The 27,691-nt window shown below is 52.1% G+C and overlaps 1 long non-coding RNA gene across 1 annotated transcript; it reads right to left on the reverse strand.

The window, feature by feature from the left end:
• Positions 1-2,371: 2,371 nt before the first annotated feature.
• Positions 2,372-27,691, reverse strand: LOC127462723 (uncharacterized). Its single transcript, XR_007900535.1, has 3 exons — positions 27,279-27,691; positions 10,512-10,785; positions 2,372-3,587 (listed from the first exon to the last, which is right to left on the reverse strand). It is a non-coding gene; the product is annotated as an uncharacterized LOC127462723 (long non-coding RNA).

Genomic DNA, 27,691 nt, shown 5'->3' on the forward strand with positions numbered 1-27,691 from the left:
CTCAGCTCTTGCCTTTGCAGGGCTTCACACCGTCAGCACTGGAGGGAGGGAGGGGCCCGACTGCTCATCAGAGGTATCATGCAAGTCAAAAGCCTGAAAAGTCTCCTAGAATGCATAAATCATTAACCATTTCAGTCTCTGACAATTGGTCCACACAGTAACTGCAAGCTATGCCCAAAGCCTGTTCCCTAACCTTAGAAGAGAGACTGCAACCCTCGAGATGTTGGAGGCTCGAGGCAAGGTCCGTGACACTAATCATGGCTATACTTCTTGGAGTATGGGGACTTCCCTCCTTCACCCCCGGCAGATCAAGGCCACCACTTCAACTGACAGACATGGAAGTATTGCTGGACCCCGTGGGCGGTGACTATATACATCTGTCCACTCTCAGCTTTTCTTTCTCTTACTCTCCCTTGCTCTTCTCCTGCCTTTCTCTCCCCTATGCATTTTCTTTCCCCCCCCCAAAGGTTATCTCTGTGTCACATTGTGGTATGACAGCACCCAAACTGCTAGCATGCCTGTTGATACAGAATTGTTAAAATAAACCTTGCCAGTATATGTTTTCAGACACCGATTATTTAGTGTCGTTTCACTTTAATCCACCCCAAGGGAATTATGAATAAAAACCTGAGTTACCCCCTCTCCCCTTTTCCTGGGGCGGGTTGTAACACCAATCAGCACTGACTCCGCCCAGGAGGCGGAGCCAGTGACGCAGAACAATCAACACGGACTCCACCTCTTGACTCCAACCAGTGGGAGGGGCCAGTGCTCTATAGAAGCAGAGTACATACCGGACGGGCGGTGGGTATTCTGCCAGACACGCAACAGAACAGCAACAGCAAAAGCAGAGACCCAAGAGAAAAAGCAAAAGATTCTGACAGCGGTGGGCACTGAATCGGGCTTATAGCCCGAGAGGGGTTTACTGGGTACCACTGCGTTCCTGGAATGGGGTAAACCCGCGATAGTTAGATCGCACATTGAGACAGATTCTGACTAACCCTAACCCTAACCCCAAACCTAACCCCTAACCCTTACCCTAACCCTAACCCTAACCCTAAACCCTAACCCCAACCCTAACCCTTACCCTAACCCTAACCCTAACCCTAGTAGCTTGCAGTCTCTTTTTTAAAGTTAGGGTTAGGGAACTGGTTTTGTGCATAGCTTGCAGTCTCTTTTTTAAGGTTAAGGTTAGGGAACAGGGTTTGCACATAGCTTGCATTCGCTTTTTTAGGATTAGGGTCAGGGAATCGGGTTTGCGCATAGCTTGCAGTCTCTTTTTTAAGGTTAGGTTCGGAGAAAAGGGTTTGCGCATAGTTTGCAGTCTCTTTTTTAAGATTAGGGTTAGGGAAGAGGGTTTGCGCATAACTTGCAGTCTCGTTTTTAGGGTTAGGGTTAGGGAAAAGGGTTTGCGCATAGTTTGCATTCTCACTTTTAAGGTTAGGGTTAGGGAAAAAGGTTTGCGCATAGCTTGCATTCTCACTTTTAAGGTTAGGGTTAGGGAAAAAGGTTTGCGCATAGCTTGCAGTCTCTTGGTTAGGGTTAGGGTTAGGGAACAGGGTTTGCGCATAGCTTGCAGTCTCTCTTTTAATGTTGGGGTTAGGGGACAGTGCTCTATAGAAGCAGAGTACATACCGGACAGGCGGTGGGTATTCTGCCAGACACGCAACTGAACAGCAACAGCAAAAGCAGAGACCCAAGAGAAAAAGCAAAAGATTCTGACAGCGGTGGGCAATTAATTGGGCTTATAGCCTGAGAGGGGCTTATTGGGCACCGCTGCGTGTCCGGAATGGGCTAAAACCGCGATTGTTAGATCGCGCACTGAGACAAATTCTTCCTAACCCTAACCCTTACCCATACCCCTAACCCTAACCTAACCCTAACCCTAACCCTTACAGTAACCCTGTCTTTTGCTAACCCTAAACCTAACCCTAACCCTAACCCTAACTTTTGCTAACTCTAACTCTAACCCTAAATTTCCTAACCCTAACCCTAACCCTTTCTAACCCTAACCCTAACTCAAAACCTAACCCTAACCCTAACCCTAACCCTAACCTTAAACCCTAACCCTAACCCTAACACTAAACCCTAAACCAAAAGGAAACTTCCTTTGCTATGCCTACTGGGCGGAGTCAGTGCTGATTGGTGTTACAACCCGCCCCAGGAAAAGGGGAGAGGGGGTAACTCAGGTTTTTATTAATAATTCCCTTGGGGTGGATTAAAGTGAAACGACACTAAATAATCGGTGTCTGAAAACATATACTGGCAAGGTTTATTTTAACAATTCTGTATCAACAGGCATGCTAGCAGTTTGGGAGTTGGGCTATCAGTTGGGAGGCATGGCTGAAAATAGGAAACAACAGCCCTAATTCCCAGGAAAGAAAGCCTGGAAGCTTTGGCTTTGTGCTGCAGTTGGTGGGCCACACTGGGCACTCCATGGGCAGGCAGCAAGAGTTTTCTGGATCTGGGAGTCAATCTGGGGGCCTCGGAGTGTTTGAGGGGAAGTTGGGAGTGTCCTTTGGGACCAGGATGGGATTTGAGGGCTCCTGGAGGGGCTGGGACGGGTGTATACTGCGGGCATCGTCTAGTATTGATGGGGGTAATCAGTGAGCTGACTGTTTCATAATCATCCAAATTTTAACATACAATATGATTATTAGAATAAAAAGCAAAAAGGTAATATCAACAAAACAGTAACAGGGTGAAGCTCTTGGTTGAAGACTGGTTTCTTCTTTTTCTCCAGTGATTTTAATTCTTTTTCGTCTGGGTTTTAATCCCATCTTTGGTATTTTGCTGCGAACATTTTGTCCCCATATTCATTGGAAATTGTATTAACTGTTGATGAGAACAAAGTGGAATCCCAAGGTATGTGATATATTGATAGGATTTCACTGGTTGGCTTTTAATTTGTCCAGGTTTATCGCCATAATGCTTCTGCTCTTTAACCACTTGAATCAGAATGAATTGTTTTCTGGGTCGGGTTCTCTTTTTGAGTCCAAGGTTTTTTAGTGGATTCAGTATCAGGCACAAAGGAAATTGAGGGAGGTAAAGAATAATCTTCCCTTTGTTCATTATCACAGGGATCACTCAGTCTATTTTCATGAATGTGAGGAAAGCTGGGAGACTCTAGAAACATCAGTTGAACTTCAAATTCTCCTTGTTTCTTTCTCTCCTGAGACTTAGAATCAGGGTTCTCTGTGGTTTCCCAAGTCTCAATGCCAGGGTAAGACACTGGTTTATGAAGTTGCCTGACCAAACCAGGAGCCTGTTTTTTTAGCAACAGTTTTCTCTCTGCACTCTGGCGCAACAAGACTTTGAAGGTGGTCAACCTCAGTTTGAAGCAGCTCATTTTTAGCAACAAGTTTATCCGATTTTTCTCCTGTTTCCCTCTCAAAGGCTAACGATGACTTCAGCACCACATTTTCTGATTTCAAAACAGTAGATTCAACATCAGAAATCCATTCATGACTTCCCTGTCACCACTCCATCCAAATGTCTGTGCTCTCACTTTGACCTGAGAGAAACCTCAGGCAGGTGGAAAAGGGCAGATAAAGAAAAAACAGATGGGTCCAGCAGAAGTGATGCTGCTTCTGTCAAAAGCAGAGCAGAGACCGAAAGCACTTTAGGAAGTTGCTTACAGAAGCACTTGTGCATTCCAAGTTACAGCTCAGGAGTCTCAGTGACTTGTCCAACATGAGAGTTTCTTTTCCATTTCTCAACCCCCAGATTCCTCAGGAGTAGGAAACTGGAAACACTGACTCAGAAAAGCTCCATTCCTTCCTAATAATTGTGCTTTGTCCTTCCCATTTGACAGTGCTCTTGGAAATGTGCTGGTGTGATCTGGATCTGTGAGCAGCCCTGACCTCCCAGAGCACTCATCCAATGGCAGGAAGACCCCACCTGGCTCCTGCTGGGGTTCTTGCCACCACGACCCAGTATGGGTCAATGGAATGGGGAGCAGGGTGGTGGGACCAGTAAGGACCAGTTAAGGGGGTTGGGGGCACTTCAGCATCTCCAGCAAGGTCAGACCAGTACAGAGCAGCATAGACCAGTATAGATCGGTATAGACCAGTATAAACCAGTATGGACCAGTATAGACCAATATGGGTCACTGGAATGGGGAATGGGGCAGTGGGACCGATAAGGACCAGTTAAGGCGCTTGGGGGCACTTCAGCATCTCCATCAAGGTCAGACCATTATAGACCAGTATAGACCAGTGTAGACCAGTATAGACCAGTATAGACCAGTATAGACCAGTAAAAAACCAGTACGGACCAGTATGGACCAGTATGGACCAGTACAGGTCACTAGAACAGCGAGCAGGGTGGTGGGACCAGTAAGGACCAGTTAAGGGGGTTGGGGGCACTTCAGCATCTCCATCAAGGTCAGACCAGTACAGACCAGTACAAACCAGTATGGACCAGTATAGACCAGTATAAACCAGGGTAGAGCAGTATAAACCGATATAAACCAGTACGGGTCACTGAAACAGGGAATGGGGTGGTGGGATCAGTAAGGACCAGTTAAGGGGGTTGGGGGTGTTTCATCATCTCCGTCAAGGTCAGACCAGTACAGACCAGTATAAACCAGTATAGACCAGTATGGACTGGTATAGACCGGTATAGACCAGTATAAACCAGTACAGACCGGTACGGGTCATTGGAATGGGGAATGGGGCAGTGGGACCAGTAAGGACCAGTTAAGGGGGTTGGGGGCACTTCAGCATCTCCATCAAGGTCAGACCAGTACAGACCAGTATAAACCAGGGTAGAGCAGTATAAACCAGTATAAACCAGTACAGGTCCCTGGAATGGGGAATGGGGTGGTGGGACCAGTAAGAACCAGTTAAGGGGGTTGGGGGCACTTCAGCATCTCCATCAAGGTCAGGTCAGTATAAAGCAGTATAGACCCGTATAGACCAGTATGGGCCAGTATAAACCGGTATAAACCAGTATGGACCAGTACAGGTGACTGGAACGGGGAATGGGGCGGTGGGACCAGTAAGGACCAGTTAAGGGGGTTGGGGGCACTTCAGCATCTCCGTCAACGTCAAATCAGTACAGACCAGTATAGACCAGTATAGATTAGTATAAACCAGTATGGACCAGTATAGACCAATATAAACCAGTACGGGTCACTGGAACACGGAATGGGGTGGTGGGACCAGTAAGGACCAGTTAAGGGGGTTGGGGGCACTTCAGCATCTCCATCAAGGTCAGACCAGTACAGACCAGTATAAACCAGGATAGACCAGTAAGGACCAGTATGGACCAGTACGGGTCACTGGAACGCGGAATGGGGTGGTGGGACCAGTAAGGACCAGTTAAGGCAGAACTCAGCTGGGACTTAGTGGTTTGGGGGTGGGCATGTCCCTTCTTTAGGTGGGCGTGGTCTCTCCCTGGTGGGCGTGTCCCATCCCAAGGTGGCCATAGCCTCTGCAAGTGGGCGTGTCTTTTGCATCCTCTCCCCCTCCCTGAACTGGGAGCTCAACTGGGACTTACTGGGTTTTGGGTGGGCGTGTCCCCTCCCAATGATGGACCCACTTTCAGCCCCTCCCCCCACCTTTAAGGGCCCCCCCAAAGACCCTCCCCCCCCTTCCTGCACCTCCCCAACCCTCAGGGTCCCTCCTGTCCCTCCCCCACCCTCAGGGTCCCTTCCTTCCCCTCCCCCCAGTGAACCTGCTACCCCTCCCCCACTCTCAGGAGCCCTCCCTGCCCCTCCCCCACCTTCAGGGGCCCTCAGGACCCCTCCCCCAACCTCAGAGACTCTCCTGCCCCTCCCCCACCCTCGGGGAACTTCCTACCCTTCCCCCACCCTCAGGGACCCTCAGGGCCCCTCCTTCACTTTCGGGGTCCCTCCCTGCCCCTCCCCAACCCTCAGGACCCTCCTGCCCCTCCCCCCACCTCGGGGTCCCTCCTGCCCCTCCCCCACCCTCAGGGACCCGCCTACCCCTCCCCCACCCTCAGGGACGGTCCTGCCCTTCCCCCACCCTCAGGGAACCTCCTGCCCTTCCCCCACGCTCAAGGACCATCCTACTCCATCCCCACCCTCAGTGTTCCCTCCTTCCCCTCCCCCCCCCACTGGAGCTGTTACTGGTCCCTTACTGGTCTGTACTGGGAAGGGAGAGGGGAGGGGCCGCCCCCTCGAGGCCCCTCCCCCCCAGTGACGTCACCGGGTCCCAAAAATAGCCCCGGGGGCCCAAACTGGAGGGGGGACCTGGAGCCGCTCCCAGTGTGACCAGTTCAGGTACTGGGAGGGACTGGGAGGGAACTGGGAGGGACTGGGAGGGACTGGGAGGGGGCAGGGCTTCCCTCCCTCCCCCCCCCTCCGTGTCCTTGGGGTGACCTTGGGGAGGGAGGGGGATGGGCCGCTCCCAGTGGCTCCCAGTAGCTCACAGTAACCCCAGTAATGCCTCCAGTATCTCCAGCGACCCCCCCAGTAACCCCAGTGACCCCCCCAGTAGCTCCTAGTAGCTCCCGGTAACCCCAGTGTCTATCCCAGTAGCTCCCAGTAACTCCCAGTAATCCTAGTGTCCATCCCAGTAACTCCCAGTAACCCCAGTGTCCACCCCAGTAGCTCCCAGTAACTCCCAGTAAGCCCCCCAGTAGCTCCCAGTAACTCCCAGTAACCCCAGTGACCCCCCCAGTAGCTCCCAGTAACCCCAGTGTCCATCCCAGTAACCCCAGTGACCCCCCCAGTAGCTCCCAGTAACTCCAGTGTCCATCCCAGTAACCCCAGTGACCCCCCCAGTAGCTTCCAGTAGCTCCCAGTAACTCCCAGTGTCCCCCCCAGTACTCCCAGTATGTCCCAGTTTAACCCAGTTCCCCCCCCCCCGTGGGCCCTGGGCCGGGTGGGGGAGGGGCGGGCTCACATTTCCATGGCAACATCTCTTTCCCTCTGGCCCAGTTTCTCCCAGTTCCTCCCAGTTTAACCCAGTTTTTCCACATTTTTCCCCATTTTTCCACATTTCCCCCCATTTTCCCCATTTTTCCCAGATTTTCCCCCATTTTTCCACATTTTCCTGAATTTTTCCCCATTTCCCCCCCATTTTCCAGATTTTTCCCAGTTTTCCTACATTTTCCCAGATTTTTTCCCATTTTTTCTCCCATTTTCCCAGATTTTTCCCCATTTTGTCCAGATTTTCCCAGATTTTCCACATTTTCCCAGATTTTTCCTCCACTTTTCCCAGAATTTCCCACATTTTCCCAGATTTTTCCCACATTTTTTCCCATTTTTCCCAGATTTTCCCACATTTTTCTCCAGATTTTCTTCCAGATTTTCCCACATTTTCCCACATTTTCCCAGATTTTCCCCCATTTTTCTTGATTTTTCCCGATTTTCCCCATTTTTCCGGATTTTTTTCCCATTTTTTCCCATTTTCACACATTTTTCCTCATTTTCCCCCATTTTCACGGATTTCTCCTCATTTCCCCCATTTTCCCACAGTTTTTCCCAATTTTTTTACATTTGCCCAGATTTTTCCCCATTTTCCCCAGATTTTTCCCAATTTCGCCCCCATTTTCTCGGATTTTTCCCCATTTTCCCACATTTTCCCAAATTTTTTCCCCCATTTTCCCAGATTTTCTCCCTATTTCCCCAGATTTTTCCTCATTTTGCCCATTTTTTCCCAGATTTTTTCCCAATTATTTTCCCCATTTTCCCAGATTTCCCCCCTTTTTTTCCCACATTTCCCCAGATTTTTTCCCAATTTCCCCCCAGTTTCCATGATTTTTCCCACATTTTTTCCACATTTTCCCAGATTTTTCCTCATTTTCCCCCATTTTTCCCAGATTTTTCCCCATTTTTCTCACATTTTTTCCCCCATATTTCCAGATTTTCCCAGAATATTCCCCATTTTCCCCATTTTTTCCCTATTTTCCCAGATTTTTCCCATTTTTTCCCCTTCCCCCCCATTTTTTCCACATTTTTCCCAGATTTTCTCCCATTTTCCCCAGAATTTCCAAGGCTTTTTCCCAATTTTTCCCCATTTTCCCAGTTTTTTCCCAATTTTTTCCCCATTTTCCTGGATTTTTTCTCCATTTCCCCCCATTTTCCCAGATTTTCCCCCCATTTTTCCCACATTTTCCCAGATTTTCACACATTTTTCCCCATTTTCCCCCTTTTTTTCCTCATTTTTCCATATTTTCCCATATTTTTCCCCATTTTCCCCAGAATTTCCACCATTTTTCCCCATTTCCCCGGATTTTTCTCACATTTTCCCCAGAATTTTCCGCAATTTCCCCATTTTCCCACATTTTCCCAGATTTTTCACCATTTTCCTGATTTTCCCCCCATTTTTCCCACATTTTCACAGATTTTTCTCCAGATTTCCCCCACATTTTTCCCCCATTTCCCCACATTTTCTTGGATTTTTGGGTCCCCCAGTTTTCCAAATTTCCCCAGTGGAAAAAATGGGGGGAAAAAACCAGGAATTTTGGGGAAAATGGGGAAAAAATGGGGAAAAAAAGTGGGAAATTTGGGGAAAATTGATAAAAATGGGGAAAAATGGGGGGAAATTTAGGAAAACTGGGGGAAAATCCAGGAAAATGTGGAAAAACGGGGGAAATTTTGGGGAAAAAGTCAGAAATTTGGGGAAATGGGGGATTTTGAGGGGAAATGGAGGGAAAAATGGGAAAAAAGTAAGAAATTTGGGGAAAATGGGTGAAAAATCAGGAAAAATGGGGGATAATTGGGAAAAATTAGGGGAAATTTAGGAAAAATTGGGGAAAAATGGCGGAATTTGCGGAAAATGGGGAAATTTGGGAAAAATGGGGTGAATTGAGAAAAAAATGGGGGAATTTGGGTAAAATTGGATGAAAAATTGGGGAAAGTTGGGAAAAATGGGGGGAAATTTGGGGAAAATGGGAAAAAATGGGGGAAATTTGGGAACAATGGAAGGAATTTGGAAAACAAATGGGGAAAAATTGAGAAAAATGGGGAAATTTGGGAAAAATGGGGGAAATGGGGGGAAAATTGGGGAAAGAGTGGGAAATTTGGAAGAAATGGATGAAAAACTGGGAAAAATGAGGGGAAATTTGGGAAAAACTTGGGTGTCCCCACCAGGTTTGGCCCCGCCATGGTCCCGATAGCCCCGGGATCAGGTGAGACCCCTACCCCATGCCCTGACCCCTCCCCCTCCCCGAGGTCACTGCCCTGACCCCCCAAGTCCAGGCTGTGACCCCTCCCCCACCCCATTGCCCCTCCCACACTTTATGGTCCCTTCCCCATTCTGTGGCCCCTACCCCATTCTGTAGCCCCTACCCCACTCTGTGACCCCTCTCCCACTTCATGGCCCCTCCCCCACTCTCTGACTCCTCCCCCACTCTATGGCCCCTCATCCACTTTATGGCCCCTCCCCCACTCTCAGACCCTTCCCCCATTCTGTGACCCCTCTCCCACACGGTGGCCCCTCTCCCACTTTACAGCCTCTCCCCCACTCTGTGACCCCTCCCCCACCGACAGCTTCTCCCTGCAGAGAGAACAGCCAACACACTATTTCACTTCTCACTTTAACAAAGCTCTTTTCTCCGTCAAGCCCCTCAAAGGCGCCAAGGCCACATAGGAGGCCACACACAAACAGTACTCCTCTTCCCACTTGACTACACCTTCCCCCTCACTGTTCTACAGGGAACACCAGGAATCTGCTCGCAGAGGCCTCTCCTTTCCCATCAGTAGCTCAGCACAAGGAGCTAAAGGAGCTCAAGCCTTAGGCCACAAGAGCTGACAGCGAGGAAACTTTGGGAGCAAACTAATGCTGCTAACACGGACCCAGCTGAATCCAGCACACAATCACAGAATCCAAGAGTCCTTCAGCTTGGAAAAGACCTCCAAGCTCACTGAGTCTTGTGCAGCCCCTCCCCGACCGCCTGCAGGGACTGGATGATGCTTTGCACAAGCACCAAAAGGAATGTTGTGAAAGCCATGGCCTGCAGGAGGACACAGAGAAGGGCTTGGTTGGGGCTGGGAAGGAGCGAGCTGGCGCTGGGGGAGCGGGGATGGAGCCTCGGGGATGTGGCGCAGCAAGGACAGGGGCCCAGGCAGCTGGCAGGCGGCAAGGCCTCACCCCCTGCCCCAGCAGCAGCACCGGGCCCTGCCCAAGGGTCGGGAGGGACCCCGGAGTCCTGAAGAGTGTTTGGGGGTCCCCAGGAGGGAGTCTGGGGGTCTGAGGTGGTCCCAGGAGATTTTCAAGGCTTAAGGGGATGCACAGGAGATTTGGGGGAGGAGGGGGAAAGGCGGAGGGTCCCCAGGATTCTTGGGGGGATCTGGGCAGTTCCCGAGAGTCTTGGGGGAGATTCGGAGGGGTCACCAGGAGCCCCCGGACCCCCTGAACTCACCCCACACCACCATGGCCTCGTTGGGGCCGCACGTGAAAAACAGCGCGGCGGGGGGAGACCCTGGGGCCGGGATCGATCGGGACCAATCGGGGTCAATCCCGATCCTCCCCTCCCCCGCCATCACCGCCCCGCTCCCGGCAGCCCCCGCGGAAGTTTCGACGTTCTATTGGGTGACTCACCGGCACAAGGACAGGGGCCCAGCAGAATTTGGCAATGACGTCATTCCAGCAGAGCCGTTCTATTGGCTGCGACCCACGAGGGAGCCCCAAAACCTGTTCATGGCTTGGGGGGGAAGGACAGCCGGCACGGCCAGGAACGGGGGTGCAGAGGGTGTTCAAGTGCCCAGGAAAGGGGCAAAAAACTTTCCCCTCTCCCTCCCAGTGCCCCCTCAGCCCATCCCAGTGTCTCCCCTCTCCCCCAGTGCCCCCTCAGCCCATCCCGGTCTCTCCCCAGCTCTCCCAGTGCCCCCGTCCATCGAGGTCCCAGCCCGGCCCTGCCCCCTGCTCTGCTCCGCCCTGGATTTCTCCCCTGCAGGGGCAGCTGAGGTGGCTCCAGGGCGGGCGGGAGCTTTCGGGGCAGGGGGTGGCTCCTGACATGCTGCTGGAACCGCCCCTGCCTGGGCGGGCCCGTCAGCCTGGGGCACCTCCTCACCCGAGCCTGGGGGACGGGCCGGCAACTGGGAGGGGCTTTGGGAAGGAATGGGGAGGCTGAGAAGGGGTTGGAGGTCGTGGGGGTAAGTGGGAAGGTGTTTGGGGGAGTTTGGGGGTTTGGGAGGGAGGTTGGGGAGATTGGGGCAGCTGTGAGGGGTTTTGGGGAATCGTCGGGGATGTGGGAAGGAACTGGGAGAGAGTTTGGGGGCATCCTCGAGGGGAAGGGGGCAACTAGGAGAGGGTTTGAAAGGCCCTGGGAGGGCTGGAGGTAACTGGGAGGGGTTTGGGGGCATCTTGTGGGTTTTTGTGGGTCTGGGAGGCAGTCTGGGGGCCTCGGAGGGTTTAAGGGGAAGTTGGGAGTGTCCTGTGGGACCGGGATGGGATTTGAGGGTTCCTGGAGGGGCTGGGAGGGCTTTATGCCTTTATACTGCGGGCATTGTCTAGTATTGATGGGGGTAATCCGTGAGTTGACTGTTTCATAATCATCCAAATTTTAACAAGACTTTGAAGGTGGTCAACCTCAGTTTGAAGCAGCTCATTTTTAGCAACAAGTTTATCCAATTTTTCTCCTGTTTCCCTCTCAAAGGCTAACGATGACTTCAACACCACATTTTCTGATTTCAAAACAGTAGACTCAACATCAGAAATCCATTCATGACTTCCCTGTCACCACTCCATCCGAATGTCTGTGCACTCACTGTGACCTGAGAGAAACCTGCCTGTTTGCAGCGCACTGACTGGGCAACTTTTCTTTTTGCAGGTGGAAAAGGGCAGATAAAGAAAAAACAGATGGGTCCAGCAGAAGTGATGCTGCTTCTGTCAAAAGCAGAGCAGAGGCCGAAAGCACTTTAGGAAGTTGCTTACAGAAGCACTTGTGCATTCCAAGTTACAGCTCAGGAGTCTCAGTGACTTGTCCAACATGGGAGCTCCTTTTCCATTTCTCAACCCCCAGATTCCTCAGGAGTAGGAAACTGAAAACACTGACTCAGAAAAGCTCCATTCCTTCCTAATAATTGTGCTTTGTCCTTCCCATTTGACAGTGCTCTTGGAAATGTGCTGGTGTGATCTGGATCTGGGAGCAGCCCTGACCTCCCACAGCCCTGACCACACACACCTCATCCAACGGCAGGAAGAACCTGCCTGGCTCCTGCTGGGGTTCTCACCACCCACCGACAGCTTCTCCCTGCAGAGGGGTGGGCAACTCCCCAGGCAGGATGAGACCTGACCCCAGCAGGCAGCAAAGTCCCTGCCCTGGCACAAAGAACCCTGGAGCACAGGGACCCTGCTCTGCAGGACAGCCCCGGGCATCCCTGGCTGCACCCCCACCTTCCCAGCCCGCAGCCATCCCTGGGAGAAGGAGCCCACCTGCGCTGTCCCTCTGACGGTGCTGCAGGGAAGGCCTGCCCTGGAGAACATCCTCCTCCGGCGCAACAGAGAAACTGGGAGAGTCCTGACAGATGTGCAAGGCTGTGGGATGTGGTAGCTTTAGGAGATTCCTCCAGGAACACAAGCGACATTGCCCTGCACCTGTAGACTCACTCTGCAGAGGAGTGTGAAGTTGTGTCCCCAAGTTGTGTCTCAGCTGAACACCTCCCATCTTTCTGCTGCCTTTAACCTCCCTTTGCCTTTCTTCTCTTCTCTCGTGCCTACAGGCAGTGCCGTCGGCCCTGCTGGGCTGTGCAGAGGAGCTGCTCCTGGGCAGAGCTGTCTCTCTGCAGTGCTGCCCACTTGCCAGGATTTCCCTGTGTGCCAGGAGCCCGGCCCAGCTGAGCAGCACAGCAAGAGCCAAAGGCAACCCTTTCTCTGCCCCTCTGGGTTCCCCACAGGTGTCCCTGGGGCTCCAGGGGAACCTGCTGTGGGACAGACTGAAGGAAACAATGATGTTCCCTCTTCTCCCCTCTTCAGTGACACTTCTTTCCAGCAGAGACATTTCTCCTCTTAGAAAATTACCAGGGTATGATGAACACCTTTTCTAGTTTCATCATTACACAGGACACCAGGAGGGTGACAGCAAAGGATCTGGTAACTCCCTGGCACAGCGGGGATTTTCCTGGAGTCACACAGAGAAATGTGTCAGGGCTCTGAGAGGTGTCCAGCCCTGAGCTGGACTGATGCACACACGGGGGTGTTCAGAGACACGAGTCCTTCCCTGGCACACACACAGGCAGTTCATTGCAGCAGGGACAGTGTCTCCCTGGGCTCCTGCTACCACTCCCAGAGCCTGGAGCCACCTCAGCCCCGTAATGCTCCCACCCTGCACACTCCTACACTTCAGATGAACATTGGGGTTTTCTAGTCACTGGAACTGCCCAGACCAGCCCCTCCCTGGTGCCCCCATCTCCCTGCCCCGTCCCAGCCCAGCAGAGCAGCACAGTCGTTTCTGGTCCTGCAGCAAGAAAGGGAGGCAATAGAGGACAGGGACAGTGACTGCATGTCTGGACTGCTCAGGAGATCATCAGCTCAGGCGGCAGCTCCTGCAGCCCCAGGGTCAGACCCGCTTCCCAGTGGCCCAGGCAACTGCTGCCACGTGGGCACAAGCTCTGCTGCCCAGGAGGGTCCTGTAGTGAAGGACTTTGCAGATGGCCACGTAGCGGTCAGAGGACATGATGGTGAGAAGGGCAAGCTCCGCTGTGATCAAGAAGAAAAGCAAAAAACACCTGTGCAGCTCATCCTGAGTAGGACATGCCCCTGGTGTTCCAGAGGGAATTGGCCATGGCTTTGGGGAGAGTGGTGCAGAGGCAGCCCCGGGGTGTGAGGGAGAGGTGGAGCAGGAAGAAGTCCCTGGGGGGTGTGCAGGTGGTGGTGGCAGGCTACGGCGCTGAGGATGAGGCCGTTGCCCAGGAGGGCAGCCAGGGAGATGCCCAGGAAGAAGCAGAAGTGCAAGAGCTGCAACCCGGAGGAGGAAGTGGGGGATGGAGCTGCTGTTGGACATGAGCTTTGAATAAACTTCTCTTTGTCTCACCACCGCACGAGGAGCATCATTCATTCCTTGTTATACAAGGGTCGCCTGCTGCTGTTGGACATGAGCTTCCTCCGGGCATCAGGAAATGTCCAAGGAGGAAAAGGCAGTGAAAACTTTGGGACGGGTTTCCTAGATCAAACCCATGAATTCCTCTGAGCATCTACCCTCATCCCAAGTATCTGCAGTCACACATATGTAGATTCTAGACTGTAGAAGACAGGCTTAGCATGACTTTAAGATGATTTCTTCTCAATTTTTTGATTTATTTTTCTACTGCCAGGTCTGAGAGGGGCATCGTGGAACCAAAGGAACCCTGAGACATTTCAGAATCCCACATGTGTTGGGTCTGTCTGAGCTGGAGTTCATTTTCTCACTGCAGGCGTCACAGTGCTGTGCTTTGCATTGGGAGCTACAAAGGGGTTAATCACACCAGTGCTTTGGCAACTGCTGAGCAGGGCTGGTGCAGCATCTGCATTGTAACCTTCGTCCCCTGAATCGGGGGCAAGATCATGGGAGGCGATACAGACAGGTCAGTTGAGCCAAATGGACCAAAGGGACATTGCAGAATATATGGCGTCAGCTCAGCTACAAGAGCTCAGGAAAGGAACAGGAAAGGGGGAAAATCCATTTTTTTACAATACATGCCTTCTGAGCGGCTTCTCTGTGTGGTGAAGCCCTGCTTCCCATGAAGTGGCCAGGTATCGCTGCTGACAGGAAGTAGAGAGAAAATCTTTTTATTTTCCTCTTCACTTATGCATGCGCAAACTTTGGCTTTTGCTTTAGTAAAGTGCCTGATCTCAAGGTAGAAATAATTTTCCATCTTATTCTGTCTCTTCTGTCTGACTGGGAAGGGCAGCAATAGAGCAGCTTGGTGGGCACCTGGCATCCAGGTAAGGTCAACCCACTGCAACATTGCAGGGTCTCATGGAACCAAAGGACTGCTGGGAGACTGGGGGAACTCACGGAATCAAGTGGCCATCGTGGCACTGCCGTGCATCATAGAAGCAAATGTTCCCTGGGAAACTACAGAAACCAGGGACTTAAGGGACATCATTGGGATGTGCGGGACCTCATGGAATTAAACAAACCGTGGGATATCTTTGGAACTTCATGGAATCAAAGGGATAAAACAAAAGAATTAAACCCCATGACCAGAAACCATTGGATCAAACATTTCTTTAATATGCCAGCTGGGGATTCATGGGGGTACTCTACCATGCATGAATCAAAGAATCAGTATAAATTTCGGAGTATAAATACAGTGATACTTGAAAGACCCTCCCCTTCACAAGCAGTCCAAAATTCTCTTCTGATTTTAGGGTCAAATAGCCTCTTGGATTTTATTCGTGGAGCAAGACTGCCATCTAGCGTCCATTTCTTCTGGGAGGGGCAGTCATTTTCACAGAGTGGTCTTCTCCCTTAGCAGGCCTCGTAGCATCTCTGATTGATCTATCCGACCCCTAACCCCTACACTAAATGCTTTAGGAGAAGCTAAGACGTATCTTAGAACTTCCCATTTGCTTAAACAATGTATAATTGACTTTCTTCTTAACAGAACAATCTCTTATTAAACAAATTTTCTGAGGCCTGTAAGCTAATTTCTTGAAGATGGGCATATGATACACTCTCTATTAGTTTCCATGTATCATCTACATTCTCTCTCCTACAACTAATTGTAGTCTTAAAAGAAAAGAAAAGACTGCTACCATGCCAAGAAAGCAAACCCCTTTGTTGATTAGGATTTTTATCTAAGAAAAACTTCTGATTTATGAAGCCATTAAGGATGGAGATCCTCTCTCATTTCAGTGCCATTGTGACAATATGGGGCCTCATGGAACACATGGAACAGAGAACACTGCACATTCCCAAGCAATCAAGGGGCCATTGTAACACTCCAGGGCCTCATGGAAGACGGAGGCCCCGCAGAGAGACCTCAAATCAGAGGTTTGGGCAATCCTCAACCAGAGGAAGTTCAACAAGGGGAAGTGCCAGATTCTGTCCCTGTGATGGGGCAACCCCGAATGTCCGGACAGACTGGGAATGATATTCTGCATAACAGCGCTGGAAAATGGCCTCTGGGGTCCTGGTGGATGGCCAGTTGGCCAAGAGTCAGTGGTGCTCTGGCGGGGGCTCACTGCTCGGTCACAGGAGGGTTTTCAGGCACACGAGTCCTTCGCTTGCACACAGACACAGACAGTTCATGGCAACAGGGGCAGTATCTCCTGGGGTTCCTGCTGCCACGCCAGGAGCCTGGATGCACCTAAGCCCTTGTAGGGTGCCACCTGTTCTGCCACTATCTGAGATGCCCCACCGCCTGAGAGATGGAAACGCAGAGCTCTGTCCAAGAGAAGCACATCCCAGAGCTGCACGCATGGGCTTTGCCGGGATTTAGAACCGTAAATGCAATGTGACACCGAGACACTCTTTGTCCCACATAACTTCAAGTCTCCCAGGAGGTTGATGGCAATTGTTCTTGCTCAGGGTCATCTCCCCACACCAACAGCAGGTGTGTGCTCAAGACTTGTCTGTGCAATGCAAACAGATACACGCTGTCTAGTTCTTCCGGTCTCTCCAAGGAAGGCAAAAGAATCTCTGTGTGCCGGGTGAGAAGCCAGTGCTGGAAGTTGTGGTTCTACTGTGAGTGCCAAGAGCGGATGGAAGGTCTGTGATGAATGCCCTGAAGAGATGACCTGGGTTTTCCAGTGCACATGGCAATAGATCACACCCTGCTTTGGTGGTCATTTATGTCCTACGGAGGTGACAGAGATGGGAAAGAGAATGAAATTATTGAATGTGCCTCTGAGTGCCCCTCAACCTGCTGCAAATGTGCAGATTCCAGTACCTCCAGTTCAGGTGTGAGAGGCTGTTCCCTGGTCCTCTGAGCAAGAAGAGCTGGACGAGGGGACACAACAGAACTCGCTTACTGAGACTGTATCTCCATGAATCCCAAAGCAAGTGCGAGGGGTTATGCCACGTCCGAGTTTTCTCAGGGGAAGGTGTTTCTCCCATGCATTGCCTCCCCGTGGCACTGGTGCCACAGCCCCCGACAAAACCACAAGTGGTCTTTGTGCCTAGCAAAAGTACTCCTACTTCTAGCAGGGATGTTCCACGGGAAAGTCCAGGACAGGTTGAGTCCGGAGGGCACTGAGTCCGGAGGGATGTTCTGCCTCTCGTGCCCCTCGACCATTCTCACAAGCGCTTGCTCTGGAGGACAATTCAGGAGTCTCCACGTGCCAAAGAGAGATGTGAGGGAAGAGACGATGGCGGTGTAAGAAGCACATGGCCTGTCAATCTGAAGATCCTCGATACCAAACACCACCCCTGCCACCCAGCCCGGCCCCGCCGGTTCTACGGTGTAGAGCACGGACCGCCGCCGCGCTGCCGCCGCTGTCGCCTGGCCTCCGCCTCCAGCCAGCACCCGAGGAGAGCCCGAGAGGCGCCGGCCCCTGTCCCAACCCAGGGGTGGATTTGTCGGAGGAGGACAGGGGAGGAGGGAGAGGAAGGCAGAGGAGGTGGAGAGGAGGCGACCCGCCAGGAGTAGAGAGTCGGGGCTGGCGGGGGCAGCGAGGCACCGGGAAGCGAATCGGCGGCTGCGGCGCTGTCGGAGAGCGGGGCTGGTGTCGCTGGCCGCGGTTTTGATCTGTGCGCAGGGCTGGCGGCCGGAGACCGTAGGGTCCGGGGCAAACCCCTGGGGTGGACGTGCATATTCCTCGAGGTTGCCCTCCTGTTTGGTAGGTTCTTCACAAAGTTCTTCTCCCGAACTATCTTCCCAACCCTCCCTCCCTCTGGTCCATAAAGTATTCCCTGGGAAAAATCATCGCTTTTTTCTTTGTCGAGCCGTTATTCTTTCCTTGCTTTACTGTCCGTCCTTCAGTGAATTCATGCAGTCGTCCTTCCGCTTTCCTACTTTTCTTCCTCTCTTCTCTTGGCTTAATCCCGCAGCTTTTCATTCTTCAGTGACTTCACCAATCCACTTCTCTTTTCCGCTCACCTCTCTCCAGCAAATATTAATGGACATTTCAACTACTACACACCTTTATATCCTCTTAAAATTCTTCTCCGTATTGGCTTGACTGCTGCTGTGCCCTTTGTTTTGGGAAAAAACATCCAGTGCAAAAACACTTCCGACGGTTTTCTTCATCTCCCTGCCAGTGTCTGCAGGTAGAGCCCAGGTGCAGCAGGACCCATTGGTAGAGATCAGCGAGAGCAGTGAAATCACCAAGTGCTCACACGCCAACATACGAAACGGTGATTTTATCATTTCCTACTGGCAGCTCCCGGGTCACAGCCCCGAGTTCCTCAGTGCTAAATGGTCCAGAGAGCTGCTAATGGTCCAGAGAGCTGCTGGCGCCAACGGGGCGGCTGTGGGTGACGGGTGATAGTCTTTCCACCGTCCTCTGGCTCTCCGGGCACCGTCATGGAGACGAGTTGGGTATTAGCGCTTCTATTAAAACAGGGTTTTTAGACATACAAAGAGAACAGGCTTGAGTACCTGGGTACCAAGTGACGTAAAAAGTACAGCGCAGTGCAAGAGGCACCAGTGCTAGAACACTGAATTTACCCCTGGCCTATCAAATCCTCATCTCACTAAACTTAGATTCTGCTTCCAGGCTGCCTCTGGCACGACCTCCAGTTTTCTGCAGGCTGCCCAAATAGTTAGAGCTCTCTGTTTTCGGGACAAGCATACGTATTTCAGGTGTTTCCTAGTCTTCTGAGCAGAAGTGACACAACTGGGATCTCTTCACGGAGACTGTATTTCCATTGGTCCAAAGTGGGTGGGAGATGCCATGCCGTGATTTCTCATGGGCAGGTGATTCACCCATGCACTGTTACGGCGTAGAACTGGTGCCACAGCCCAAGTCTAAAACTAAGGTGCTATTTGTCTCCAGCAGAAATGCTCCTGCTGACAGCTCCGCTCCCCACAGACGTCGATCGGTCTCCCGGTGTATCGAAACCCCCGTAAGCCATGGCCCACTGCAAACAGAGAGATTTGAATATGTTGCCAGCCGGGGAAAACTGGAAGTCGTGCCAGAGGCAGCCTGCAGGTTGAAAGGGATGCATTAATAAATTTAGTGAGATAAGAGTTTGATAGACCTGGAGCAACTTTGGAATGATCTCCTGATTTTCTTTAGAAAAGGAGAAATGTGTGACTGCAGAGAGAACCAAGATATCTTTTGGTGGCAGCATGTGGAGGAGAGGACAGACGGAGAGGGATAGCGAAGTTGAAGTGGCGAGCAGAGAGAGAGAAGGAGGCCTGAGCTTTCTCTTCTTTCCCTCTTTATTTCTTTAGAGAAGTAAGATCACCTGGAGTGAACCCATGAAAGACAGCAAGTACATGATCTGCAGCGATGTTTCTCTATTCAGTTGTATTCCCCCCACGGGGCCTGAAAAGGCAGTTGACTATTTCCTAGGAGGAAAAAGAATGCATTTATGAAAAGCTGGGATATAGAGAGGAGGTGTACCAGGCAGAAAGTGACGACGCTGTAACCAAAATTCATGCTGAGACGAACCTGCCTGTTTACTGAGAGTGTCAGAAATCTCCACCCTGAGCCGAGAGAAGAGAGCTGCCAGAAACGAATCTCTTAGAGGGGGAGGGTCGAGAAATGAACTGTACTTTCAGTACCTCAAATGTTCTCTTTGGGTTTCTCCCTCCCCAAGCAACAACCCGTCTGACTCCCCCAGCCGATGGCATTCTGAGCATTGCCTGGCTCTGGGGTCTCACTCATGGGCAGAGATTGTTCCCGGTCAGCTCGCAGTGCAGTCCTCCCCTCCCCAGTTGCAATCGCCTGCTCTGCTGCACACCCACTGATGTGCTTTTGGGAGCTCCGGGCTTCTACACTTCTGCACCTTTCACATCTTCCCGTGCTGTCCTCAGCTCTCTGGGTTGCTTGCAGCTTCCTCGGGAAACACGTGTCTCCTTCGCTTCTGTGGCTTTTCCCCTGTCTTCTTCATCTGCCTGGGAAGAATGCCTCTCTCCCAGCTCCCTGGGAAAGGGAGATGAGCCCTGCTGGACAGCAGCCCGGTGTCTCTAGATTTGCCTTTCTCTTCTGCGAAAACGCAAAGTCTGAGAGGAACGTGGCTCCAGCAGGGCTGCTGTATATCCCAGCTCCAGCGATGGCAAGGAGAGCATATGCCCTAGGGAATGTACTGAGGGATGAGCAGGGATCAGGATGAAGACCCTGACGCACATGCAGGGAGCACATGGGGCAACTACCAGAGTGCTGCTTGCGAGTGGTGGGGCTAGGAGAGCCCTGGCCCACCCAGGGCAGTTGAAGGTCTGGAGGCTTGGCAGATGGAGACCCTTACACTCAGTCCCTTCCCTAAACCAAGTCCAGAGGGATCCCAGGCACCCATCACACCACAGGAAACAGAGGTATTCAAATGCTTCCCAGGTGGAAGAGCATTATCGATTTCACCCTCCTTATGCCTGTGTGCTCCTGAAAATTTTCTACCATTTTAAGTATCAGAGGAGAGAGAACACATTTAGAGGAAGCTGAGAATTCTACATTTTTACTGACAGGTTAATGAAGGATGGTCCTGCAACCATCCTTCCTGAGGCCAGGGCCACATGGCTGGAGGTTTTTCCTTTCTTACTGCTTTGCTTTCCTCTCTCACCACCTCTAACACTTGGTCTGGCTTGGTTGCACCTCGCTCCTTCGCACTGTCTGCCTTCACAGCTTCTTCAGAACACGTCCGAGATGTAGTGTTCAGATCCTTGACGAGTGACACTCCAGATCTTGCGGACTCTTACTCTCTGTCTTTACCACACTCTAGGCAAGGCAAGAACCCCTCCTGCAATCCAAAGAGAAAGATCTTCAAGAACCAGAGAATCGCGGCTCCTGCCTGGAGTGGACCAGAGTAACCAGGAGACGATGCCTCAAGAGAAGCTAGGGACACACATGGCAGCTGACTGCAGGATGCCCAGATTTGCCCTACCCTGTGCTGGATAAATCACTTTGCACTCAGGCATTCTGTCCCAAGCCTGCGTTCTGTGTAGGAATGAAAAGCCATGTTTTTATAGGGGTGCTAATTTGCTCTGTCGTAGAACCAATTAACCGAGTTTTGTTTCTAAGAGAATCCCCAGAAATCTCTGAAGATGACAGTGTCAATGAGTCCGTGTCCGCCAAAGCCCAGGAATACAGAGCCGCGTTCCCATGATGGGGTCCGGAGAGTCAGAGGACGGTGGAAAGACCGTCTCCCGTCACCAACAGCCACCCCGTTGGCACCCGCAGCTCTCTGGACAATTTAGCAGCGCGTACGAGGAGCTCGGGGCTGTGACCCTGGAGCTGCCGGTAGGAATGGATACGGTCTCCGGCCGCCAGCTCTGCACACAGATCAAAACCGCGACCAGCGACACCAGCCCCGCTCCCTGACAGCGCCGCAGCCGCCGATCCGCTTCCCGGCGCCTCACTGCCCCCGCCAGCCCCGACTCTCTGCTCCTGGTGGGCCGCCTCCTCTCCGCCTCCTCCCCTGTCCCCCTCCGACAAATCCGCCCCGGGGCTGGGACAGGCGCCGGCGCCTCTCGTGCTCTCCTCGGGTGCTGGTTGGAGGCGGAGGCCAGGCGACAGCGGCGGCAGTGAAGCAGCGGTTTGTGCTCTGCACCGTAGAACCGGCGGGGCCGGGCTGGGTTTGCGAGAATGGTCGAGGGGCACGAGAGGCAGAACATCCCTCCGGGCTCAGTGCCCTCCGGACTCAACCTCTCCTGGCCTTTCCCGTGGAACATCCCTGCTAGCAGTAGGAGTACTTTTGCTAGGCACAAAGACCACTTGTGGTTTTGTCGGGGGCTGTGGCACCAGTGCCACGGGGAGGCAATGCATGGGAGAAACACCTTCCCCTGAGAAAACTCGGACGTGGCATAACCCCTCGCACTTGCTTTGGGATTCATGGAGATGCAGTCTCAGTAAGTGAGTTCTGCTGTGTCCCTCGTCCAGCTCTTCTTGCTCAGAGGACCAAGGAACAGCTTCTCACACCTGAACTGGATGTACTGGAATCTGCACATTTGCAGCAGGTTGAGGGGCACTCAGAGGCACATTCAAAAATTTCATTCTCTTTCCCATCTCTGTCACCTCCGAAGGACATAAATGACCACCAAAGCAGGGTGTGATCTATTGCCATGTGCACTGGAAAACCCAGGTCATCTCTTCAGGGCATTCATCACAGACCTGCCATCCGCTCTTGGCACTCACAATAGAACCACAATTTCCCGCACTGGCTTCTCACCCGGCACACAGAGATTCTTTTACCTTCCTTGGAGAGACCGGAAGAACTAGACAGCGTGTATCTGTTTGCATTGCACAGACAAGTCTTGAGCACACACCTGCTGTTGGTGTGGGGAGATGACCCTGAGCAAGAACAATTGCCATCAACCTCCTGGGAGACCGTGAAGTTATGTGGGACAAAGAGTGTCTCGGTGTCACATTGCATTTACGGTTCTAAATCCCGGCAAAGCCCATGCGTGCAGCTCTGGGATGTGCTTCTCTTGGACAGAGCTCCGCGTTTCCATCTCTCAGGCGGTGGGGCATCTCAGATAGTGGCAGAGCAGGTGGCACCCCACAAGGGCTTAGGTGCATCCAGGCTCCTGGCGTGGCAGCAGGAACCCCAGGAGATACTGCCCCTGTTGCCATGAACTGTCTGTGTCTGTGTGCAAGGGAAGGACTCGTGTGCCTGAAAACCCTCCTGTGACCGAGCAGTGAGCCCCCTCCAAAGCACCACTGACTCTTGGCCAACTGGCCATCCACCAGGACCCCAGAGGCCATTTTCCAGCGCTGCTATGCAGAATATCATTCCCAGTCTGTCCGGACATTCGGGGTTGCCCCATCACAGGGACAGAATCTGGCACTTCCCTTTGTTGAACTTCCTCTGGTTGAGGATTGCCCAAACCTCTGATTTGAGGTCTCTCTGCGGGGCCTCCGTCTTCCATGAGGCCCTGGAGTGTTACAATGGCCCCTTGATTGCTTGGGAATGTGCAGTGTTCTCTGTTCCATGTGTTCCATGAGGCCCCATATTGTCACAATGGCACTGAAATGAGAGAGGATCTCCATCCTTAATGGCTTCATAAATCAGAAGTTTTTCTTAGATAAAAATCCTAATCAACAAAGGGGTTTGCTTTCTTGGCATGGTAGCAGTCTTTTCTTTTCTTTTAAGACTACAATTAGTTGTAGGAGAGAGAATGTAGATGATACATGGAAACTAATAGAGAGTGTATCATATGCCCATCTTCAAGAAATTAGCTTACAGGCCTCAGAAAACTTGTTTAATAAGAGATTGTTCTGTTAAGAAGAAAGTCAATTATACATTGTTTAAGCAAATGGGAAGTTCTAAGACACGTCTTAGCTTCTCCTAAAGCATTTAGTTTAGGAGTTAGGGGTCGGATAGATCAATCAGAGATGCTACGAGGCCTGCTAAGGGAGAAAGACCACTCTGTGAAAATGACTGCCCCTCCCAGAAGAATTGGACGCTAGATGGCAGTCTTGCTCCACGAATAAAATCCAAGAGGTTATTTGACCCTAAAATCAGAAGAGAATTTTGGACTGCTTGTGAAGGGGAGGGTCTTTCAAGTATCACTGTATTTATACTCCGAAATTTATACTGATTCTTTGATTCATGCATGGCAGAGTACCCCCATGAATCCCCAGCTGGCATATTAAAGAAATGTTCGATCCAATGGTTTCTGGTCATGGGGTTTAATTCTTTTGTTTTATCCCTTTGATTCCATGAAGTTCCAAAGACATCCCACGGTTTGTTTAATTCCATGAGGTCCCGCACATCCCAATGATGTCCCTTAAGTCCCTGGTTTCTGTAGTTTCCCAGGGAACATTTGCTTCTATGATGCACGGCAGTGCCACGACGGCCACTTGATTCCGTGAGTTCCCCCAGTCTCCCAGCAGTCCTTTGGTTCCATGAGACCCTGCAATGTTGCAGTGGGTTGACCTTACCTGGATGCCAGGTGCCCACGAAGCTACTCTATTGCTGCCCTTCCCAGCCAGACAGAAGAGACAGAATAAGATGGAAAATTATTTCTACCTTGAGATCAGGCACTTTACTAAAGCAAAAGCCAAAGTTTGCGCATGCATAAGGGAAGAGGAAAATAAAAAGATTTTCTCTCTACTTCCTGTCAGCAGCGATACCTGGTCACTTCATGGGAAGCAGGGCTTCACCACACAGAGAAGCCGCTCAGAAGGCATGTATTGTAAAAAAATGGATTTTCCCCCTTTCCTGTTCCTTTCCTGAGCTCTTGTAGCTGAGCTGACGCCATATATTCTGCAATGTCCCTTTGGTCCATTTGGCTCAACTGACCTGTCTGTATCGCCTCCCATGATCTTGCCCCCGATTCAGGGGACAAAGCCGACAATGCAGATGCTGCACCAGCCCTGCTCAGCAGTTGCCAAAGCACTGGTGCGATTAACCCCTTTGTAGCTCCCAATGCAAAGCACAGCACTGTGACGCCTGCAGTGAGAAAATGAACTCCAGCTCAGACAGACCCAACACATGTGGGATTCTGAAATGTCTCAGGGTTCCTTTGGTTCCACGATGCCCCTCTCAGACCTGGCAGTAGAAAAATAAATCAAAAAATTGAGAAGAAATCATCTTAAAGTCATGCTAAGCCTGTCTTCTACAGTCCAGAATCTATATATGTGTGACTGCAGATACTTGGGATGAGGGTAGATGCTCAGAGGAATTCATGGGTTTGATCTAGGAAACCTGTCCCAAAGTTTTCACTGCCTTTTCCTCCTTGGACATTTCCTGATGCCCGGAGGAAGCTCATGTCCAACAGCAGCCCCATCCCCCACTTCCTCCTCCTGGCTGCAGCTCTTGCACTTCTGCTTCTTCCTGGGCCTCTCCCTGGCTGCCCTCCTGGGCAACGGCCTCATCCTCAGCGCCGTAGCCTGCCACCACCACCTGCACACCCCCCAGGGACTTCTTCCTGCTCCACCTCTCCCTCACACACCCGGGCTGCATCTGCACCACTCTCCCCAAAGCCATGGCCAATTCCCTCTGGAACACCAGGGGCATGTCCTACTCAGGATGAGCTGCACAGGTGTTTTTTGCTTTTCTTCTTGATCACAGCGGAGCTTGCCCTTCTCACCATCATGTCCTACGACTGCTACATGTCCATCTGCAAAGCCCTGCACTACAGGACCCTCCTGGGCAGCAGAGCTTGTGCCCACGTGGCAGCAGCTGCCTGGGCCACTGGGAAGCGGGTCTGACCCTGGGGCTGCAGGAGCTGCCACCTGAGCTGATGATCTCCTGAGCAGTCCAGACATGCAGTCACTGTCCCTGTCCTCTATTGCCTCCCTTTCTTGCTGCAGGACCAGAAACGACTGTGCTGCTCTGCTGGGCTGGGGCGGGGCAGGGAGATGGGGGCACCAGGGAGGGGCTGGTCTGGGCAGTTCCAGTGACTAGAAAACCCCAATGTTCATCTGAAGTGTAGGAGTGGGCAGGGTGGGAGCATTACGGGGCTGAGGTGGCTCCAGGTTCTGGGAGTGGTAGCAGGAGCCCAGGGAGACACTGCCCCTGCTGCAATGAACTGCCTGTGTGTGTGCCAGGGAAGGACTCGTGTCTCTGAACACCCCCGTGTGTGCATCAGTCCAACTCAGGGTTGGACACCTCTCAGAGCCCTGACACATTTCTCTGTGTGACTCCAGGAAAACCCCCGCTGTGCCAGGGAGTTACCAGATCCTTTGCTGTCACCCTCCTGGTGTCCTGTGTAATGATGAAACTAGAAAAGGTGTTCATCATACCCTGGTAATTTTCTAAGAGGAGAAATGTCACTGCTGGAAAGAAGTGTCACTGAAGAGGGGAGAAGAGGGAACATCATTGTTTCCTTCAGTCTGTTCCACAGCAGGTTCCCCTGGAGCCCCAGGGACACCTGTGGGGAACCCAGAGGGGCAGAGATAGGGCTGCCTTTGGCTCTTGCTGTGCTGCTCAGCTGGGCCGGGCTCCTGGCACACAGGGAAATCCTGGCAAGCGGGCAGCACTGCAGAGAGACAGCTCTGCCCAGGAGCAGCTCCTCTGCACAGCCCAGCAGGGCCGAGGGCACTGCCTGTAGGCACGAGAGAAGAGAAGAAAGGCAAAGGGAGGTTAAAGGCAGCAGAAAGATGGGAGGTGTTCAACTGAGACACAACTTGGGGACACAACTTCACACTCCTCTGCAGAGTGAGTCTACAGGTGCAGGGCAATGTCGCTTGTGTTCCTGGAGGAATCTCCTAAAGCTGCCACATCCCACAGCCTTGCACATCTGTCAGGACTCTCCCAGTTTCTCTGTTGCGCCGGAGGAGGATGTTCTCCAGGGCAGGCCTTCCCTGCAGCACCGTCAGAGGGACAGCGCAGGTGGGCTCCTTCTCCCAGGGATGGCTGTGGGGTGGGAAGGTGGGGGTGCAGCCAGGGATGCCCGGGGCTGTCCTGCAGAGCAGGGTCCCTGTGCTCCGGGGTTCTTTGTGCCAGGGCACGGACTTTGCTGCCTGCTGGGGTCAGGTCTCATCCTGCCTGGGTAGTTGCCCACCCCTCTGCAGGGAGAAGCTGTCGGTGGGTGGTGAGAACCCCAGCAGGAGCCAGGCAGGTTCTTCCTGCCGTTGGATGAGGTGTGTGTGGTCAGGGCTGTGGGAGGTCAGGGTTGCTCCCAGATCCAGATCACACCAGCACATTTCCAAGAGCACTGTCAAATGGGAAGGACAAAGCACAATTATTAGGAAGGAATGGAGCTTTTCTGAGTCAGTGTTTTCAGTTTCCTACTCCTGAGGAATCTGGGGGTTGAGAAATGGAAAAGGAGCTCCCATGTTGGACAAGTCACTGAGACTCCTGAGCTGTAACTTGGAATGCACAAGTGCTTCTGTAAGCAACTTCCTAAAGTGCTTTCAGCCTCTGCTCTGCTTTTGACAGAAGCAGCATCACTTCTGCTGGACCCATCTGTTTTTTCTTTATCTGCCCTTTTCCACCTGCAAAAAGAAAAGTTGCCCAGTCAGTGCGCTGCAAACAGGCAGGTTTCTCTCAGGTCACAGTGAGTGCACAGACATTCGGATGGAGTGGTGACAGGGAAGTCATGAATGGATTTCTGATGTTGAGTCTACTGTTTTGAAATCAGAAAATGTGGTGTTGAAGTCATCGTTAGCCTTTGAGAGGGAAACAGGAGAAAAATCGGATAAACTTGTTGCTAAAAATGAGCTGCTTCAAACTGAGGTTGACCACCTTCAAAGTCTTGTTAAAATTTGGATGATTATGAAACAGTCAACTCACGGATTACCCCCATCAATACTAGACAATGCCCGCAGTATAAAGGCATAAAGCCCTCCCAGCCCCTCCAGGAACCCTCAAATCCCATCCCGGTCCCACAGGACACTCCCAACTTCCCCTTAAACCCTCCGAGGCCCCCAGACTGCCTCCCAGACCCACAAAAACCCACAAGATGCCCCCAAACCCCTCCCAGTTACCTCCAGCCCTCCCAGGGCCTTTCAAACCCTCTCCTAGTTGCCCCCTTCCCCTCGAGGATGCCCCCAAACTCTCTCCCAGTTCCTTCCCACATCCCCGACGATTCCCCAAAACCCCTCACAGCTGCCCCAATCTCCCCAACCTCCCTCCCAAACCCCCAAACTCCCCCAAACACCTTCCCACTTACCCCCACGACCTCCAACCCCTTCTCAGCCTCCCCATTCCTTCCCAAAGCCCCTCCCAGTTGCCGGCCCGTCCCCCAGGCTCGGGTGAGGAGGTGCCCCAGGCTGACGGGCCCGCCCAGGCAGGGGCGGTTCCAGCA

This window comes from Manacus candei, unplaced genomic scaffold, assembly GCF_025592945.1.
Source record: "Manacus candei isolate 608988 ecotype Guabito, Panama unplaced genomic scaffold, ASM2559294v1 h1tg000137l, whole genome shotgun sequence".
NCBI classification, from domain to species: domain Eukaryota; kingdom Metazoa; phylum Chordata; class Aves; order Passeriformes; family Pipridae; genus Manacus; species Manacus candei.